The sequence below is a fragment of the Lycorma delicatula genome, chromosome 2 (genome assembly GCF_047948215.1).
Source record: "Lycorma delicatula isolate Av1 chromosome 2, ASM4794821v1, whole genome shotgun sequence".
Classification (NCBI taxonomy): Eukaryota; Metazoa; Arthropoda; class Insecta; order Hemiptera; family Fulgoridae; genus Lycorma; species Lycorma delicatula.
Window position 1 is genome coordinate 156921284 of NC_134456.1, and position 19798 is coordinate 156941081.

The following is a 19798-nucleotide window of genomic DNA, read 5'->3' on the forward strand; positions in this document are numbered from 1 at the left end:
AAAAAAAAGCAACTCCAGCATTTACAAACATATTAATTTATGATAATGCATTTAGATAAACGGACACAAATTTAATATCAACTATCACACCAACGATTTCTGTGGCGAAGTGGTAGCACCTCGGTCTTTCGTCCGGAGGTTCCGCGTTCGAATCCCGGTCAAGCATGGAATTTTTCATACGCTACGAAATTCCATTCACATGTCTCACGCACCAGCTTCAAGCTTATGTGACGATATCATCAAGAAAAAAAATCGATTACAAAGAAACTCCCTTATGGTATCACCAAATAAATGAAATGTTTGTCACAATATGAGTATGGAGAAGTCCATGCGAAGTAACGCATTACGAATGCTTCGAACAGGTTTTTGTTTATATTACCTGTTTAACAACATCTGACTGAAAGTTTTAAGAGAGAATTTTACCTGCCATTGTACAAGTGTTCCCGTGTGTCAACGTTTTCAAACAGAGGCACGTTTGCCATCAAAAAGAAGTAGATTATTCGCCGTATTACTCTCACTTGTATATACATTTAATAGAAAATGATTTTTAGGGTAATAGAAAATGATCAAAATAAAATAGAATGATTAATAGATAACTGATTAATAGAAAATGATTTTCTGTACACGAGACGGTAGAGGTACATTTAAAAATAAAGAATTACACGAAATAACTCTTAACGATTGATAAAATAATTAAAAAATATTTTACCGCTAACATAAAGCAATATTACATTAATTTATACAAACTGACAAATAGAACTATTACAACAAACCAATAATAAACAAGTATGTGTTTTATTTAATTCTGAAAGTTATTGTATATACTGTACATTGTGGAGAAGGAGTGACATTTATACAATGAAAAGATGTGCCCAGAAAATAATATTTCAACAGGGGGATTTTTTGTAGGTTCATGTCCAGATCCCTGTCAAATCTAGAACGGCCAAAAACTGATTGTCCAGTTATGTTTTCCTCGCATTGCCACAATAGTTGAGCTTATGATTATATGATAAATGAACTACGAATCTAACAAGTCCAATTCTTTCAGTCAATTATCGTTACGAGACATTTGAAAAAAAATTATAATTAATCAAATGTTTATAAAATTCATGGAAAGCGTTTTAATACAGATTAATCGAAGTACTTACGTTTTACTAACGTAACGTATTATCGAAAAATGTAACAATTAAATGCTCTTTCAACAGGTAGAAAATCGTATAACACTCCTAACAAATAATCCTGAACATTAAAAAAATTATTTTTTTTGTGTAAAACTATAGAATAAACTAAAGGTTAGAGTCGACTATTCTACACGACCTGTGTTCAAACCGAGGAAAGCACTTCAAGTAATCGTAATATAATTTATTTACGTTTCCTGAGTTTTGTAAAAGCAAAGATTAATAAGAAAAATTAAATTCTATCACAAATTGTTTAGATAACAAATGACGATAAATTAAAAAAAAAGCGACCCCTTTATTTTATTTCCATTCCTACCAATAATTGTAAAAATGTCTTTAAGGAACTACATGTCCGATTAAATTTGCACTTAGTCTTGTCGGGTTGAGATCTAAGCTGAGCCCTTTAAGACTTAACACCAAGCCCTTTAACACTGTTCTTTAACTATTCCTCACTGACTAAACCCACTGTAGAGGAGGTACTTTTAGTTAGGCGAAGCGGGTGGAGAAATGCTTTATAAAGTCGAGTATAAAATAATTATACAAACGGAACGAACTGTAATTGAATTCCGTTCGTCATCATCTCTAATTAATTGAACGGCCTTCAAATTCCGATTATCTGATTAAAACGGCTTTTTTATTATTTTACACAAAAATTTATAAATTTCTCCTGTTCTGAATTACTCTTAGAAGCGGATTTTATCCACCAATATTCAATATTAGATAAAGAGCAATTTCGAGATAAAGCGAAAGAGAAACACTGAAGGTTACAGAAACGGCAGCGAAATGTACGTTCCATAGAAGGACCGAATGAGATGTCAAACGGTAGACGCACTGAGTGTCCGAATCCCGGTTGCCTCTGTTACGATGAACACGCCTAATATTAGTAATTGAAGTGTAGTGCGTTCGGCTTACTCTATCTCAGCTTCTGCTAACCGACAGGTCAATACGCTTTGTTATCCGTGTCGCTTAATTAATTACGATTCTATGCTCTGATCATACAAATTCTGTTAGTCTTTTACGTAACGATCAAAACTCTTGATTGCTACAACATCTGTTAATCGTTAAATTGACTGGTGTACGTAGGAAAAACGTACCCGATATTAAACAACAAACAACCGATTCAATTTAACGAACGTAAATAAAACGACGTTATATTACTAAGTTAAATACATAATTCATTCATGGAATAAAACAATACTCTATAATAGTAAACAAACACGCGATGAAAATCGAACCGACTGAATTATTTAGTATAGATAATAAGAATTAGGTTCGCAGACTAAAAGCATATTATTTATTGTTACTACAACATCAATGAAATCGGTATCAGAATTTATATTTTAATCCTACACTTTAGTCGTTTAAAATTAAGCCTAAATATAACAATATACAGAACTAGGCAACAGATATTTATAATCTTATGGTAGTATTATCTTTTTAAAAAAAAAATTCAGTATTTATCGTATACATTTACGGATTTTATTGTACAGATTTCTGGAAAAAACATTACATATCATATTTACAAGTACTAATGTTTTAGTACACGTAGTAGTAGTAAAGGTTAAAGTAAGAAAAGTAATGAGGAGAACGGAAAATAATATTTAGGAGCGATCATAAGATAGTTTTAAAAAACAGAAAGGTTACAAACAAAAAGGGTAAACAGACAGCATAAGTTTAATGTATCAAGTTATAAGCGTTTACAAAATTTCATTACATATAATGAATCGTAAAAAGAGGAAATGAAGATGGGGCTAAGGCAAGTAAAAAATTGGCATTATGAAATATAAGAAATTCGGTAACAGAAGAAAAATGTGAACGAATGGAATCGAAAGAATTTATTTATTAAATAACTTACACGGAATTTAGTACTGCATGATTCTAAAAAGTGGTTTTTTGAGAAAAAAAGTTTAAAGTCGTGGAGCTGAGAAAAAAGGATGTAATAAAATGATCAATTTAACTAATATACAGGTGCTTAAAACGAAGTTAAACCAGGAAAAAGTTTATTAAATGCGATGGCAAGGAAAATAAAATCTAATCGAACAGAATAAAAATTTACAAGAGAATGTTTAAAAAATAATAGCGGCAGGAAAAACAGATGAAAAAAGAAAGTATGGAATGCTAAAGACAAAGTCAGAATACAGAAAGATGAGAAAATAGGTGAATTTCGAGGAAATTCAACATCGATGATAATGATGATGATTATTGCAAGTCACTATAAATATGGTTAACCATCTCCAAATCTCCAAAGCAGAGTCTTTCGCGACATTATCGGCCGTTCGATCGAAAAAAATAACAAAACATTATAAAGATATCGCATATTAATTAATTAATACTTAACAGAACTTTTAACTCCAACAAAAGAATCTTTCATTTATAACTAAAACCAAAAGATGTAATTAGAGAAAAAAAATTATGTAATAAAATACATAATTTTATTACATATTTAGCGCTTCCTATTCCCAGAGGTAACCGTATGTGAAGAAATCTACAAAAGCAGGATCACTCCTCCCCTTGACCAATTGTAACCTAAATTAAATGGTATCACTGACTCATATTCAAAGGTCATCGTACAAAATTTCATGAAGATCGCTTAATCCGGTCTGAAGATATCAAATAGAACGATAATCGACAAAAATAAAGGAAAAGATTAAGCTTACCATCAACCCAAACCCAAGTGAAATTCCTCAATTGCAGAATGAAAGTGACGTACTAATGTAATGGAGTCATTTGATTAATACAAGGATTACGAGTCCAGAAATGACAAATAAAAAAAATGTTTTCTCTCCTAACACTACGATAAGGGGGTAAGGTTCAGAAACCTTTTAGTTTTTTAAGGTGCATTACATTATGTGGAAAAATTTACCTACTCTTTGAGTGAAATTTTAAGATACAAGTCCCGTAAGATCAGTAACCTCATTCCCTCCCTGACGGAAATTAAATGGCATCAACATCCCCCTCCCACCGTATTCGGAAATTATCGTACCAAATTTTATCCTAATGGATCCATCTACTCTGGATATTAAAAAAGGCCAACATACATACTTTCGTATTTTTCCAATACTAAAATTGTGATTTCTTTTTTGTTTCAAGGGGTCATGAATCATGGCCTGCAAATGCCCGATGTCGAAATTTAACCCTATGTAGTATATTTTATAACTATACAGAAGATAAAATAAAAACCGATTTAGTTCAAAATTATAACAGACATTTTTAATTCCTTGTACGAAGTCAAGGAAGTATTGTGATCGCGAAAAATTTCGGTTTTCAGATTTTAACGGAAATATCTGTTTTTATCAACCCTGGATTCAATTTGACTAGTTTCGGTGTGAGGTCTGTATGTACGTACGTATTCCGCATAATTAAAAAAAAATTAACCGTAGGATGTTGAAATTTTGAATTTACGACTGTTATAACATATAATTGTGCACCTCCCCTTTTGATTGTAATCGACTGGACCACAAGTGTTCACAAAAGCCCAAAATCCAACATTTTTGGATTTTGTACTTTTTCTTAACTGTAGTAATAAGCCCTCATTGAAGGATTTTCAACGATATTATAAGTGGTACTTATTTTCATTGGTTCTAGAGTTATAGCCAAATAAAATTTTAATTAATGAAATATTTGGATCTTACAAGGGGAGGCACATCGGTTCGAATCAGATGTCATCTGTTTTTTAATTTAAATATATTGATTTATTAATTATTAACCTCTCACTGTAAAAAATGTTTTACGATAAATAATAATTCAATAATAACAATAAAAAAAATAAAAAAATTTCAGAAGTTATTAATGAAATAAAATTTTACGTACTTACATTTAAGAAAATGAGTATATGCAATTTAATATCCGTACAAGGAAGTCATGTGATCTCTACATCAGATTTATTCATGAATTACACATTATTTTGTAATCCACTAATTTACACTAGAAGCAACGAAAATATCACATAAGCGTCACAGATTTTGTAGAACTTTAAATAGCACATTTTATGAACGTAACACATAATTATATATATTTTGATTTTGTATTTCACTTAGATCAAAAATGGATATTAAAAAATAAGTTATATTTAAAATAGGATTATGGTTCCATTAGTTCACTTACATGTAAGTATACTACTGTATTAAAAAAAAACCTTTTAACCAGAGCATAAAAAATATAAAATAAAATAGTAATACACTCAGAATCAGAAAATAATATATTCAACACTAAGACATAAAATCAAAACCTGAACAAATTCGCATAAAATATTTAATCCTAGCAATTGGAAACGAGAGATGATTTTTAAATACTTTTTAAGGCGATTTTTATTATCTAAAATGGATCTGACACCTAAAAAGAATGAATGTAATAAACCAAGACAAAAGCCTACACAGTATTCAATTTAAGAAAATGGAAATCGCATCACACAAAACTTTGCATATGATAGACAATTTATATAACTTTTTTAAACGCACGGGTTACTTTTAGAGGAATTAATAATAAATCGACCGCGATACTTCAAATAATATGCCTGTTAAAAAATTATATTATGTATATCTTAGTAAACATTTAAATAATAAAAAAAAGATTAAAGCTATATATTTAATTTAATTAAAACTTCTGAATAAAAAAAGACTATTAAAAATTAGCTAAGAATGAAAATTATATTATTATGTTCGTTAATTTATCGTAAATGAACTGCTGGATGAAATGTAATCACAACAAGAAGGTAAAAATTCTTAGACGCCAATTAAATTATTAGTTGCAAGTTGCGAAAATTCTTTGACGCCAATTAAATTATTAGCAGCAAGTTTTATTTTGTAAGAAACTGATAAATAAAATAATTTATTTTTAAATTCAATATTTTTAGGTAATCAACAAAATACAGAAAGTGATTAGGTATAAAAAAGTAATGTTAATTTAAAAATAAAATACGAGTAAAAAAAAAACTATTTTCAAGCTCTTTAAATTAAATGTATGTGAATTTTTACCGCCGAAGGAAAAGATATATAGTAACAACAATTTAAGACGCGAAAAACACCTCGCTTGCCTCCAATATTTCTAGCCGCAATAGCTGGACCGTTCACCGAAAGGTATCGTAAATATCTTCTCCCAGCATGTAGTGATATGGCCACAAAGGTTATCTGAGAGGGCCTACGCCAGTTACAATGTTCTGCCGACCCGAAACATCTTTATAATATAAACTAATATAACAGTAATAGTATTGCGTAAACGTTTTAACGTTTTCGGTAATAAAATAGGAAAATATAATTTTTAACAATATTAAATAAAATACCATAATTAAATACAAATACTAAAATAATATTTTTAATAGTAAGAAATAAATTATTTAAAAAATATTTTTTTCATCGCTTATAATTTCTACCTTAACACAATCACCTGCCTTCCAAACAATTACAACGAAACACAACAAACACATACCCTGTCTGAGCTATTTATTAAAGTGAAGGTAAATAAAATTAATTTACGAAGGTTTGCTCATTAATTAAATTAAAATATTGTTTGTAAAAAAAAATATTGTTATGATTATTATTACTACAGAATTCAGTGTCCGAAAAGTTCCACACCATACGCGAAATTCTAATATTTCTGTTTAGTTTTGCCTGCTTGCAGGTAATGATGCTGTCTTAAAGAGTAGGAAATCATCCTGTTGTGTGGACTTGAATGTTATTCACATAGTGACGTTAGTAATGAGTTTAATCGACGTCATCCCGAAGTCCACCAGTATCATAGCACTGTGGAAGGATAACTAGGCAAGTTTAGGGGGACGGGTAATGTTGCCGATTTGCTCCGATCGAAAAAGGATTAAGAAGAATAAGGACTTTCTATTCTACCTTTTTCGACTTATTACCTTTTTCGATCAGGGTAATTTTTTCGTGAAGGTTGAAGTCAACAGACAAAATCTGCGCTACTGGTCAGAGGAGAACCCCCGTCCTTCAATATAGCAGGGTCTGATCATGTGACGGTGTGTTGTGGCATCTGAAATGATCGTATCATGTGCCCGTACCTTTTTGAAGAAAATGTGAACGGTGAAAGGTAATTGCAAATGCTTAGAGATCGGCCGATGACCACATTGGATATCATTGGAGAATGTCCTGAACGGTTCATTCAATACGGGGCTCCACCACACTACGCGAGCGCTGCACGTCAGTGGCTACATAAAACCTTTCTAGAACACTAGATTGGACCTGGAATGGACCGAAGGCCGCCAGATTTGAATCCAGTGGATGTTTCATTCCGGCAGAATTATAAGTCACCGGTGTATAGTGTGAAGATTCGCGATGTGGCCCACCTGCACCAATATTCAGGACGAATTCCACGCCGCAGATAATCAATAAGGTTTTAAAAACCTGAAATTCAGCCTACAAACCTCTCAGGTATGTGATTTTTGCCTTTGGTGTGGGACTTCTCAGACACCGTGTAGATTTAAGTAATATATTAAAAAACTCGTTATTTATTTAACAAAAAAAGTCTCTAAATGTAAAAACAGAGAAAAATCAATGTTTTCGTATCTGTAAAAATATAAAGAAATGAAAGAGATGACATAATAATAATAATAGGTTAAAAATAACAGAATATAAAATTACAAAAAAATAATTTAACTTTTTAAAATTGAATAAATACGTCTAACAGAAAATATTTGATTGTGAAACATTTTTAATTAATAAATTCAAATAATATGATCCACAAATGAATATAAATAATAAAAATTCAACAACAAAATGTTTAAGACATATCCTGTAGCAGAAATTTAATTAATTGATGGAATTCAATTAAATTTACTTTTAACTAAATTTCATAAAATGTTCTCTGTCTGTATACAGTAAAATATTAAATAAATACCAGTAGTATACTACGTGTACATAACATATATATATATATATATATATATATATATATATTACAAATATTATTTAATTAGTCCTGATGTTTTTCTTTTTAAAAATAATGTTAATACTAGTGGCCCCTCGCTGCTCTGCAGCGTTATTATTACAAGGTAATGTTATATTTCAAAAGAAATCGGCTAAAAACCTATTCCATTTACATGTCTCATCACCAATCCCCTTATTATTCTCTTTCCTTTTCTATCATAGGTAAAATGTGTGCTCAAACCCTATTTCCAGTCCGAACTTAAATAAATAAATATTATATATATAAAACTTATAAATATTACAATTAAACCATCTATCACCTAGATTTACCCTCTAGCTCATCCTTTTTTCTTTCTTTTCTTAATCCTCTTGACGGCTGCCACGTCTGTTTCCAGGGTGTCTGAGTCTTTGGAGATAGAATCTTCCGATCCTTGCAGTAAATCACGGACGATGTCTTGCCGCAGAAACCAGATTATAACAACATAGATGAGATGTAGTGATCATTACATCAGAGTCTGAACATGATGCACTCCTGCTAAAACGTTTGAGGCGGTTAAAGAGATATTTTATAGATGCCTCTCCCTGTACAGAGGTCATCGTTTTGGGGACTCCATTGGGGCACTCTCTTTTCCAATTACCATCACGTCGTCTTCTTTGCTGAATCCCTGAATGGGGATATATTCTATTTCAATTTTCACCGTCGGTGCACTATGTTCACACTTCTGCGATTTATCTTCAGTTTCCTTCATCTTAGGTCTGGCCGAGGGCTCATTCCTCGATTGCGTAACAATTTTTTGTTTGGAGACATCTGCTTTTTTCTGCGTTGCCCTTTAGGCTTGATTTTCCTAATTGGTCGACTTTTCAATCTGTCATTACTGAAACGTTCTACCATATTTGCTAGAGCTAGTACCAGTTTAGAATTACATCTTTTGGTTTAAAGGTAGCCAGGAGATGCAGCAATCCGAGTATAAGACGTAACCTTTGGTGATCGGCTGACCACGATTTTTCTAGCTTCGAAGTAGCCTGAACGGTCTTTTATCTCAGGATTGTTAATTTCTCCTTAAAAATCGAACAATTTCGTGATCTCGCAGAGTGATGCTCATGGCATTTGACACACACTAGCAGATAGGGATCCGAATATAGTAGGTCACCATAAGGTTAGATGTGTTTCCTAGTGCATTGCGCCGCTGTATGTCCGAATTTCTGACATCCAAAACACAGTAGTGGAGTCGGGATGAATGGACGAACATCCAGTCTATTAAAGCCAGCCTTTATTTTTTCGGGACACTTTTTTATTAAAGAAAAGTGTCCCAAAAAAATAAACGCTGGCTTTCATAGACTGGATGTTCGTCCATTTATCCCGACTCCACTTTTCGGGACATTTGGATATATTAAATGTCAAGACATACGATGCGGAAGGTGCAACTTTTCCGTATCTTTGTGTATTCAGTCGTCGACATGCAACAACTCCTTGTCCATGCACTTAGAGTTTCTATTCAATTTCGCCTTCTGCAGAGTTCAGCAGAATTGTTACACACAAATCCCCTGGAGGTATTATGCGTACCATGCGATACCATCTCAATGTCTAAATGTTCAGACTTCTTGGCTTTCGGTAGCCGTCACGATTGTACATCGTTAACGGTTTCAACAACCAGTCCCATACCAGTCTTCCTGGTCTCCTCTTGGTAACAGGTCCTCTTGCAGTTTCTGTGATCCCTCAAGTTATCACAAAAGAACTGATCATAGTACAATCTCCTTTTTCTTCTATCATTAAACATTTTGGCAATGCTTCACTACATTTTGGTCGAAACTTAGATCGATTCTTCTTTCCAACATCAGCATTCAACGATAAAACTTTTAAACTCAATGCTCTTCCTTCGCTTCAAATTGCAAATGCAAAGGCTTTCCTGGACGAGGGGTTTTGCGTGAACCCTCTGCCACAGAAATCGTGGAAGTTGAAGTTTCCATGAATGAAGTGACTCCAGTCAGTACGTCGATAAGTGCCGACAGAAAGACGATTGGGGATGCATGGGTTCCCCCTAGTCAGCCGCCTCCCAGATTTAACCTGTTCCGCTATAACGACATTCCAGGGTTCGCACGTACCCTTACCCATAGAACAATCCCTGGCAAGAGCCGAAGTGACTTGACTGGCTAAAGACTTCGGGAGAGCATGGAAACATTAGCTCACCCTCAAAACGGTCTCCACCACCGGGAGAAGGAATAAGCACTCTCCATCCGCACTCTTCCCAATGTAGGCAAAACAAATCACGGTCATGCCTCCCGACCCCACTGCAAGCAATGAAATCGAGAAGCACAACCGCGACCAGCTCGAGACCGCCAGTCCCGTAGTCCACAGGGGAGCTCCTGAGCAATACCACTGACCGGATGGCCTAAGTGAAAGTGAAGAAGTACTATGTCGTGGCCCGCCCCGGACGTGTGCGTAGGCGTAACTGCACGGACGTGGGGTTGGATTTTGTCCGGGGCTATAGTGATATTAGTGATATTGTATCCGATAAATATATGAAGTTAGAAATAATATGATTATTTTTATAAATCAAATATAATTTTTAAAGCTAAGAAAAAATATATGTATTCACCCAATCACATCCCTAAGTCACGTTGGAGGGCAACTAAAGAAGTTTTAATGGAAAAATCAGGGTCTTGACATAATTTTGTTCAAATATAATCTGTAGAAGTATTTATTTAATAAGTTAGATAAGTTAAAAGTAGTTGGTTTTGAAGTAAGAGCATTTGCTACAATTTTTCCCCTATTAATCCAGTCTATTTTTATAAGGTAAACTATTGTAGATGTCTTTTGAAACTAGCTCTGTGAAAATCATTAAATAGTTGCTTTTTTTTGGTTAGGACGTTGATGTTTTTGAATCAAAAAGTTTGTTTTTCAACATTCATTAAAATGATATTTCACAATTCTATTCCTTCCTCTTAAACTTTTGAGTTGCCTCTCGAAAGGGCCTCCTGGGTGTGATGATCTAAGGCCGAAAAATAGATCACTTCGAGGTAGAAGCAACTGCCTAAATTTTGTTTTTCTATGTTAATAATTATTTAAGGGTTGTCACACTTTATGAATATCTATATATACGAATGCAATAATAAATAAGCTTAAATAATGTATATTTACAGTCGAGCATAAGCACAAAGGATTAATCTTCTCCTCGGCGTCTTATTTATAAACCTCAGTTTTAGACGCTCCTGATGCAAAGCCATTCTTCTGAAAACTTATTAGTTTTTATATTAAGAATCAAAACGTTAATTACAATTCTTTTTACGCTACAACAATACGTCTATTTTCTTCATATACAAACACAATGAAAATTAAACTTATAATCGTAAATTACACCGCTAATGTAAAAAAGCTTAATTAATGAAACGCAATTAAAAATAATGAACTCATTTATTTGTTGTTCATAATTCATAATTCCATGCAAGGAATACAATCGACAGAAACATGGATAAATGAACACGATAACAATGAAGTATAGAACTAACTAGTTAAAATAAACGAAAATATAAAATAACATAAGCGTTAAAATATCCAATACACGGATAAGGTTACAAAAACTATAAATATTCACCTGACTTAATTATTACTTGACATACAACCGGCAGGGCCTATCGTATAAACTACATTATATTTTTAACTGCGTTCAAAAATAAAAATCTACTGTAACAGACGTCACGCAAATATTAACGTATGTTAGTAGAATCAGGTATAAAGTTATAATGAACTATGATGTAATACAAACACAAAAAATAAATAAACAAGTTTAACAAGTTTTTTCTAATATTTCATTATTAAATGTTAATAATAAATGTTCTATTTTAACTAAAAAAATATAGTAACAAAAGTAATCGCCAGAGCAAACGAAGTGAAGATAACATATACTTTACAAATTATTAATTATTATTAGATTTTACAAAAACTTTTGTCCTCATATTTTCCCCTTTTAATATCAACCGTAACGGTTATATAGGCAACCTTATTCGAGTCACAAAATACTCTTGTAATCGATGTAACTGTTATTAAGAATAACACGTCTACTCCCAGCTTAACAATGAAATCTGGGAGCGAAGTAATTCGCCGTTATATTTTTCATCCCCCCAAAAACAACAGTTACACAAAACTCAAAGTCCACCGAAATGCAGTCTAACAAACAACATATTCACTCTATTCATTGTAGGAATCAGTGTCCTTATCAGCCAACATTATCACTATAAGCAGCGCTTCCTGCATCGGATAAATGCTTTCACAGCTCTAAGGTAAACCGGTACAAGTAGAGAAAACAACAAATTAATGTACTAATTTCTTTAGTTGCACGATGTCTCATAATGAAACTCTGCACTATCACTAAAAAAATACGATCATAAACAAGATTATAAAAAGGTATGGTAAGTGAAAAAAAAAAATACAGAATTTATGTTCAACAAATTTAATAATAAAAAATAATCTAATTAAAATATCAATATAAACTGAATATTGGCATCTTTCAGATACTCAAATCCTCGCTGGAGATAATGCTCGAAGAACAACTATCGCAAGGGCACACAGATTAGGTTTTAGGATAATGAAAGATGGGTTAAACATGTTAAGAGATTGCCGAGCGAAATAGTTTAATAGTTTATTGTTTATCGTCCACAGGTAAACAAGACGACAGGAAAGCCCAGAAAGAGACTGTATAAAGCAGCCGTAACAACAGACATAATTTTTCATCCATAAACAAGAGACTTTAACTTTTACAGATATGAATAGTAGTTTTTATAACGGCCTTTGCCGAAATAAAATCCAATCTTTAATCTAAGGTTACGTATCATTTAACAGCCTGAAACATGAGATGAAACATCCCACTTTTTAAATTAATAACAACAAAAAAACATGGTTACTATTCATTTTGGAGACAACCGATTAAAGGATTAGTAGAAAATAATAACATTGCCTATAAAAAATAACATGTAAACGTATAGAAATAAATATCAACCTCAGATTCTTTTCTTTATTATAATTTACGTAATTACTTGCCCAATAAAACATTTCATGCGGTTTTTTAAATCCTCACAAGTATTTATAGAGATATAAACATACAAAATTATATAATTCATTAACATAAACACCAGATTAATCCTAATGCACAAAGTATTCTTTACGTATCTTGCGCTATTCATTTACATAGACTACAGTATATAACAATTATTCATCAATTTTCGAAGAAGGTTGTTTAAATGTTATACATTTCCATTTTCTTACAATGTAATGCCTTGTATTATGTAAAGTAAAATCGTTACACTTCAAGAGACGTTTTAATGTAGATAAAGCTGTGACGTCTCTCACATTAGCACGTATATCTCTATAAAGTAGAGAAATATAAACACTACTGTTAATTACATATACATAGACAAAAAAAAAATTATTAATTTTCGAAGAAAACGTCGGAAATACCAACGGGCCAGAAATTTATCTGAATAACATGGCGATTAAGTAGAAGCATTGCTGTAATTGAAAAATGGGAAATATTTTTGTAAAAATTCGCTTTGTAGTGAACTCAAAACCAGATCTCGATTGTGATTTTTGGTTATTCAACTAGAAAACAGACGAATAGTGAATAAATTTAGAGATAATATTAAATAGCCTACGTTGTATTTATTAAGGAATATCACAATTATTTTAAATAGTTATGATGTTGCATTTTACGCTAAATATTTCATATGTAATAAGCGAATGGCGCATAAAACCACGTGAAAAATGATATAGGATGTGGAAATAATGCGTCTGTAAAAATAAAAAAATCCGAAATGAGTACAAAATGCAATTCAAATATTTTCAATAATCTCAATTATTCTTACGGTATAACGGATGGCTCAATAGTTATGATAACGAGGAACTAAAAACAAAACTTCAAAAATTTATATTTAAACCGAACGTTTGCGTTGTGTATATACGATCTAAAATTAAAGTATAATCCACTCTAGTAATAATATATACGATACAAATTAAGATATTTTAATGAATAGCACTGTCAATTCTCATTAATATATAATTACACACAATTATGCAGTATTTACGTAAAAGTATGTACTAGATAGATAATGTTTACATAAAACTACGAATATAAATGAGAAAAATACTTAATTCAGAAGAGATCACTATCTCTATGAAAGCGGTGTTGTATGAATAATAAACACACATTGTTTTTACATTTCTGTATATATTAAACCTTATTAAAATAATTTCTAGAGCTTTTAATACTTAATTGATTGAGCGAAGCTAGGCTTTGTTTTAAAAAGATTTTTCGCATTTCGCCTGTAAGTGTTTGTGATGCGGCTACGGCCAAGAGGTTTCCGATTTTTATGAAATTCTTAATAAGGTTTCTTGTAATTACGCGAAATGACTAATGATTTGGGACATGGCTAAGCAAAATGTTTAATTAACGAATGTATGATCACAGACACACATTTTCATAACACAGAATCTGTTATGAAAATGAGTGTCTAAGGAGTAGTCCCGAGGATTATTTTATATGCAGGTATAAGTGGCTAAAACAAACTAATAAGTATAATCCGTTAACGGAATGATTCAACTTTATTTATGGACACATTTGTTTTCCTGTGTATTAAATGTTAATCCGCTTCAGTAACAAAATTCAATTAGTACGATCGCTAACAATGTTAACCGGTAAATCAGACTTAAATAACGAGGACTTTACTTTTGCTATAATAATTGATTTTCAAAACTTTTACTAAAAAATAATAATAATTAAAAAAAACGATTGAAAAATTGATATTTTTTGTCAATAATTATGAATACTTACACTTCTGCACGCAATACGGAAGTAAATTGTAAGACAACGAACTCACCTATAAAAAAGATATAAAAATGTGTTAGCGTTTAAAAAAACAAAATGGTATTCGAAGTAAATAAAAATTAAGAACAGCAATAATAACAAAATTAATTAACACAGACATAATCTGATACGTAAAATACAATCTACTAATGAACACGGCTATAAAAATAATTAAAACACAAAATTCATAAAACATGCGATGAAATTACTGACTTAAAATTGTTTTAAAATTTCTCATTTACATAGAAATAAAATACTCAAGAGAATTTCGCTACAGGATGATTAAAAATTTCTCCAACAATAACACCCATATTCATTATCGTATTTTCCCTTCTTAAAGTAAGAATAACATATTAGTTGCAGTCAACACTTTTCTCTTTTCAAAATAGTTTACGTTTATCGAAATAACAATATTTATTTAAATAATTGTTTATTTCTACTAAACCATCAACAAATTATTTCAGTACCTATTATGTGTAATACAAACCTTTAGACTAGAACTGGAAATTAATATTAGATTGATATTAAATTAAAAAATAATTTATGATTAAAAAAATAGTAATAGACTAATAACAACATAATATTTAACAAATTTCATGAAGAAGATATTCTTAAAATTCAGCAAAACTTTTATTTTAAAATGAAACAAATACTTGTAAGTAGGCTACTGCAAACAACGGTAAATTTAATCCTTTTAAAAAATAATTAATCCATTTATACGTATAAAATTTGGTAAAGCGGTATCCTCAAACAAATGCAGTGAGAAGAAAATAAGTGTCGATAAAATCACATAAAATAAATGTATTCCTCAAGATCGTTTACCGAAGTTAAGCGATGCTTAATTGAATTTATTTTCATTTCTGAAGGGCTACTGTGTGAAACGATGAGAGGCCAAGACATTCCAGATACGTATAAAAGATGATACGAGTATTTTAGAAACTGAATAACAAAATTGACAAAAATCAGAAAATCTTGAAAACTATAAGTAAGAAGACGGAAGCTAAATCACCGGATCGTGCTAGAAAGAAAAAGAAATCCGCTAAAAACTTAACATTATTAATTTCTTTAGAAGTAATTTTTTTTCATAGTTAGTCATTCGACTGATCTGATTACATTTTCAATTCCTTTCTGTTTCATGCTCACCTTTTAATCTCAACATATTAATGCATCCTTCATCCTTGATTACCTTACCTAAATTATGTATTTTAATCTTTATCTTTCACTTGAGGTTTTATTTGTTCCTCTATTATAAAATTAACCGAAACAATACACGTCCTATCAATCTAGTTCGTTAGTTCATCTTCTTACAAGACTTTCCAAGAATCTTCCTGATTGGCTAATCATCTAAAAGCGTTTTCGTTTTGTATGTTACCAACCCGTCTAATTTTCAACACTTGGAAAAAATCACTTAATCCATCCTTTGCGGTTTTCTCGCCTATACAGCAAATTTGCTGTTGATATAGTAATTCAACCGAAAGTAAAAAAGAATTAGAAGAAACAATGAATGGGATAGATGAAGTCCTACGCAAAACCTACCGCATGAAAATAAACAAGATCAAAAGGACAGTAATGAAATGTAGTAGAAATAATGTAGATGGACCACTGAATGTAAAAATGGGAAGAGAAAAAATTATGGAGGTAGAAGAATTCTGTTATTTGGGAAGTAGAATTATTGAAGGTGAACGAAGCAGGAGCGATATAAAATGCCGAGTAGCACAAGCGAAACGAGCTTTCAGTTAGAAATACAATTTACCTACATCAAAAGTTAATTTAAACGTTAGGAAAACATTTTTGAAAGTATTTGTTTAGAGCGTAGCTTTATATGGAAGTGAAACTTGGACGATAGGAATACCTGAGAAGTAAAGATTAGAAGCTTTTGAAACGTGGTGCTGTAGGAGAATATTAAAAATCAGATGGCTTTGGTGTTGGAGGGACAGGTAGATGGAAAAAATTTTACAGGTAAGCAACGTTTGGAATATTTAAAACAAATTGTTAGCGACGTGCGATGTAGGGGGTACACTGAAATGAAACGACTGACACTAGATAGGGAATCTTGGAGAGCTGCATCAAACCAGTCAAATGATTGAAGACAAAACAAAATATAGCAAATTACTATTACTACTAGAATACTGTTGTTCTACCTTAAATTTCTCAACATTATCCTTTCTGTCACATTTAATTCCTTATCTCTTAGTCTTAAGTATTTTCAAAATTAATTTCTCTGCTAACAATAAACCCATGCGACTCGGTACGCCTTCTACTCATTTTTATTTCAGACAAAAATATAAAGTATTTTGAAAGAACTTAACAACTTTTATTTTATTTTATCGGATAGGTAAAGAATAATTTTCACGGCTACTAACGGCTTCAGCTATGACAGATTACTGCAAAAGAGGAAAATTAAAATGAACATTAAACTATTTAAGTACAAAAAAAAAATTGAATGATACAAATAAACGAAACTGAGTGAACGAAAAGAATAACTCTACTATCTGAGTAAAATTTTGAAAGAATGTATCAACGGAGACAGAAGCTAACAGCCCTTCAACTATTTGTAACCAGAGTTAAATGGCAAAAATGACCCGTATCTGAAAGTCATCGTACGTAATTCATAGAAATCTATTAATCCAATCTGAATTCAAACACCAAGCAAACCGATAACAACAAAAAAACAAAAAACATTAATTCAACCTTAAGTTAAATTGTAGGAATTCATAACCAAAATGAATTGTAATATAATCATCCATAATTAGTACAATAATGTGATTTTGAGTCTAGAAACGACAAAAAAAAAAAAGAATTTTGCCGTCACCACATTACGGTGGTGGGGGGTTGAAGAAGGGCAACATCTACAGAAAGTATCTCAGTTATCTAAGGGACATTATGCGAAAAAATGTACATATCTTTTGAGTAAAATTCTGAGATAAAGGACATATAAGTTCGTCGTATCTCTTTACATCCTTCACAGACTGAAACCAAAAATAAATGGTATCATCGTCCCGCATTTTAAAATCATCGTGCCCAAATTTATTCATATCGGTACTTCCAGTCTGGAGATATCAGGCAGAAAGTCAACATACATACATTCTTCCCGAATTTTTCATTGTAAAAATTGTTGTTTTCTGGTTAGAGGGGATCATGAAACGTCAAGATCCGATTAGCATGCTTTCCCTTACATATCATACTACGTAACTACACTTGGTACCACAGAAATAAAAAATTAATGAAATTTTCTGTCAGTTAAGCACATATTTGAAGTAAAATTCCGATGAAATAAATATTACAATTTAATAATCTAAACAACAAAACCATCTTTATAATTGTATTCTGTACGAGATCAGTGAATTTTCTGCAGAATTATTTTATTAAATAAATTCTATCTGAATTTAGATTTATTCATATATTTAATTAATTAAGTTTACATTAGAATTCAGCACTAAAATAATAATTTTAAAAATTTACTTTCTTTAAGAAAAAAATGTTCTAAATTACAAAAATGTTCATTATATATTTTGTGTGTTACAATCGCATTTCACGGAACGTTAACGTTTCACCTCAATAAGAGTATAAATAGAAATTTCTTCCTTTATTGATTTGGAAGTTCAGTATCAGAACAACGAAGTACCAAACTAAACAATATTAATTTCACGCATCACTTGTACTCCCCGGTTCATTATTTAATCACAAAACGTACAATAAAAAACTCCATGCATATACAAAATATACAGAGTATAAAAAGCACATATTAAAAATAATAATCAAAACTATTATTTCCGAGTGATTAATTCTTTGTTCAAAAAATCATACTCCCCTCTTAAATACAGTACTTAAAGGAAAACTCTTTTCTTCCACACTTCCAAGTTTCTGGAAGGCTGATAAAATGTAACGGTAGAGGTAGGGCTCTGAAGTCGGGACGCGACATGAAAGTAAAGTATGATAGGCTTGTGATTAATTAATGTAAGGCAAAGCGGCTTGTTGCGAAAGAGCAAGCCGACTCCCTTACTTCCAAACGATATAAAGCACCTCTGAAAGTCAGTCATCAGTCATTCTCGGTTGAACCGTTTGAGTAAAGCGAAATCAGAAATCGCGATTGTTGGAGAGTGTTAGTGAATTCAGTAGTGAAAGTGAACTACTAAAACGCTACATAATAACTATATGCTGTACAAACGTACTCATGACAATGAGTGGGTGAGTGCGCGCGCACGCATTTTAAGTAGAAAAGTCACTTTGTTAAACATTATAATGTACAAGATATGAATTTTCTCCAAATTTCAATATTATTTCAAAAGTAGACATAATTAATTTCGGGATTCTAGCGCAAACTGAAGAAAAAACAACCATTATCACATCGATTAACTCATTATGAATAGAATACTAGGGCTGCAGGCGCTAATTTGTACATAATAAATAAAGACCACGGCGTAAAACTAATTCCTGTTTAATATAATATTAATAGTAACGAATAACTCACACACACACATCCTCTACTAATCGATTTAGTCGAAAGTGGATAACAACGAATTTGCACTGTCTGTTTTTACATTCGTCGCGAATTTATTGCAAAACAACGACTATGAATTACATTCGAGTAATAAATAGCCATTTATTAAAATAATAAAGTAATTAATTTACGTACGTACTCAACAACTGAAAATCGCCTTGCGATTATTTTATTAAAAAAATAAAACACATGGACATTACTACAATGCTGTTCTTTTTTTTGAATAGGCCAGAAGCAGGAGTACCACTTACCCTTTTCCTGTCATTACAAATCAAACAAATAATGATTCATTGATTTTTTTGTGAACCTCATTTTTTATTATTTTCTCGTTTGTATTTGTGAACATAAAGATTTAACAAAACACCACTTTCCAATTTCAGTTCTATTCTG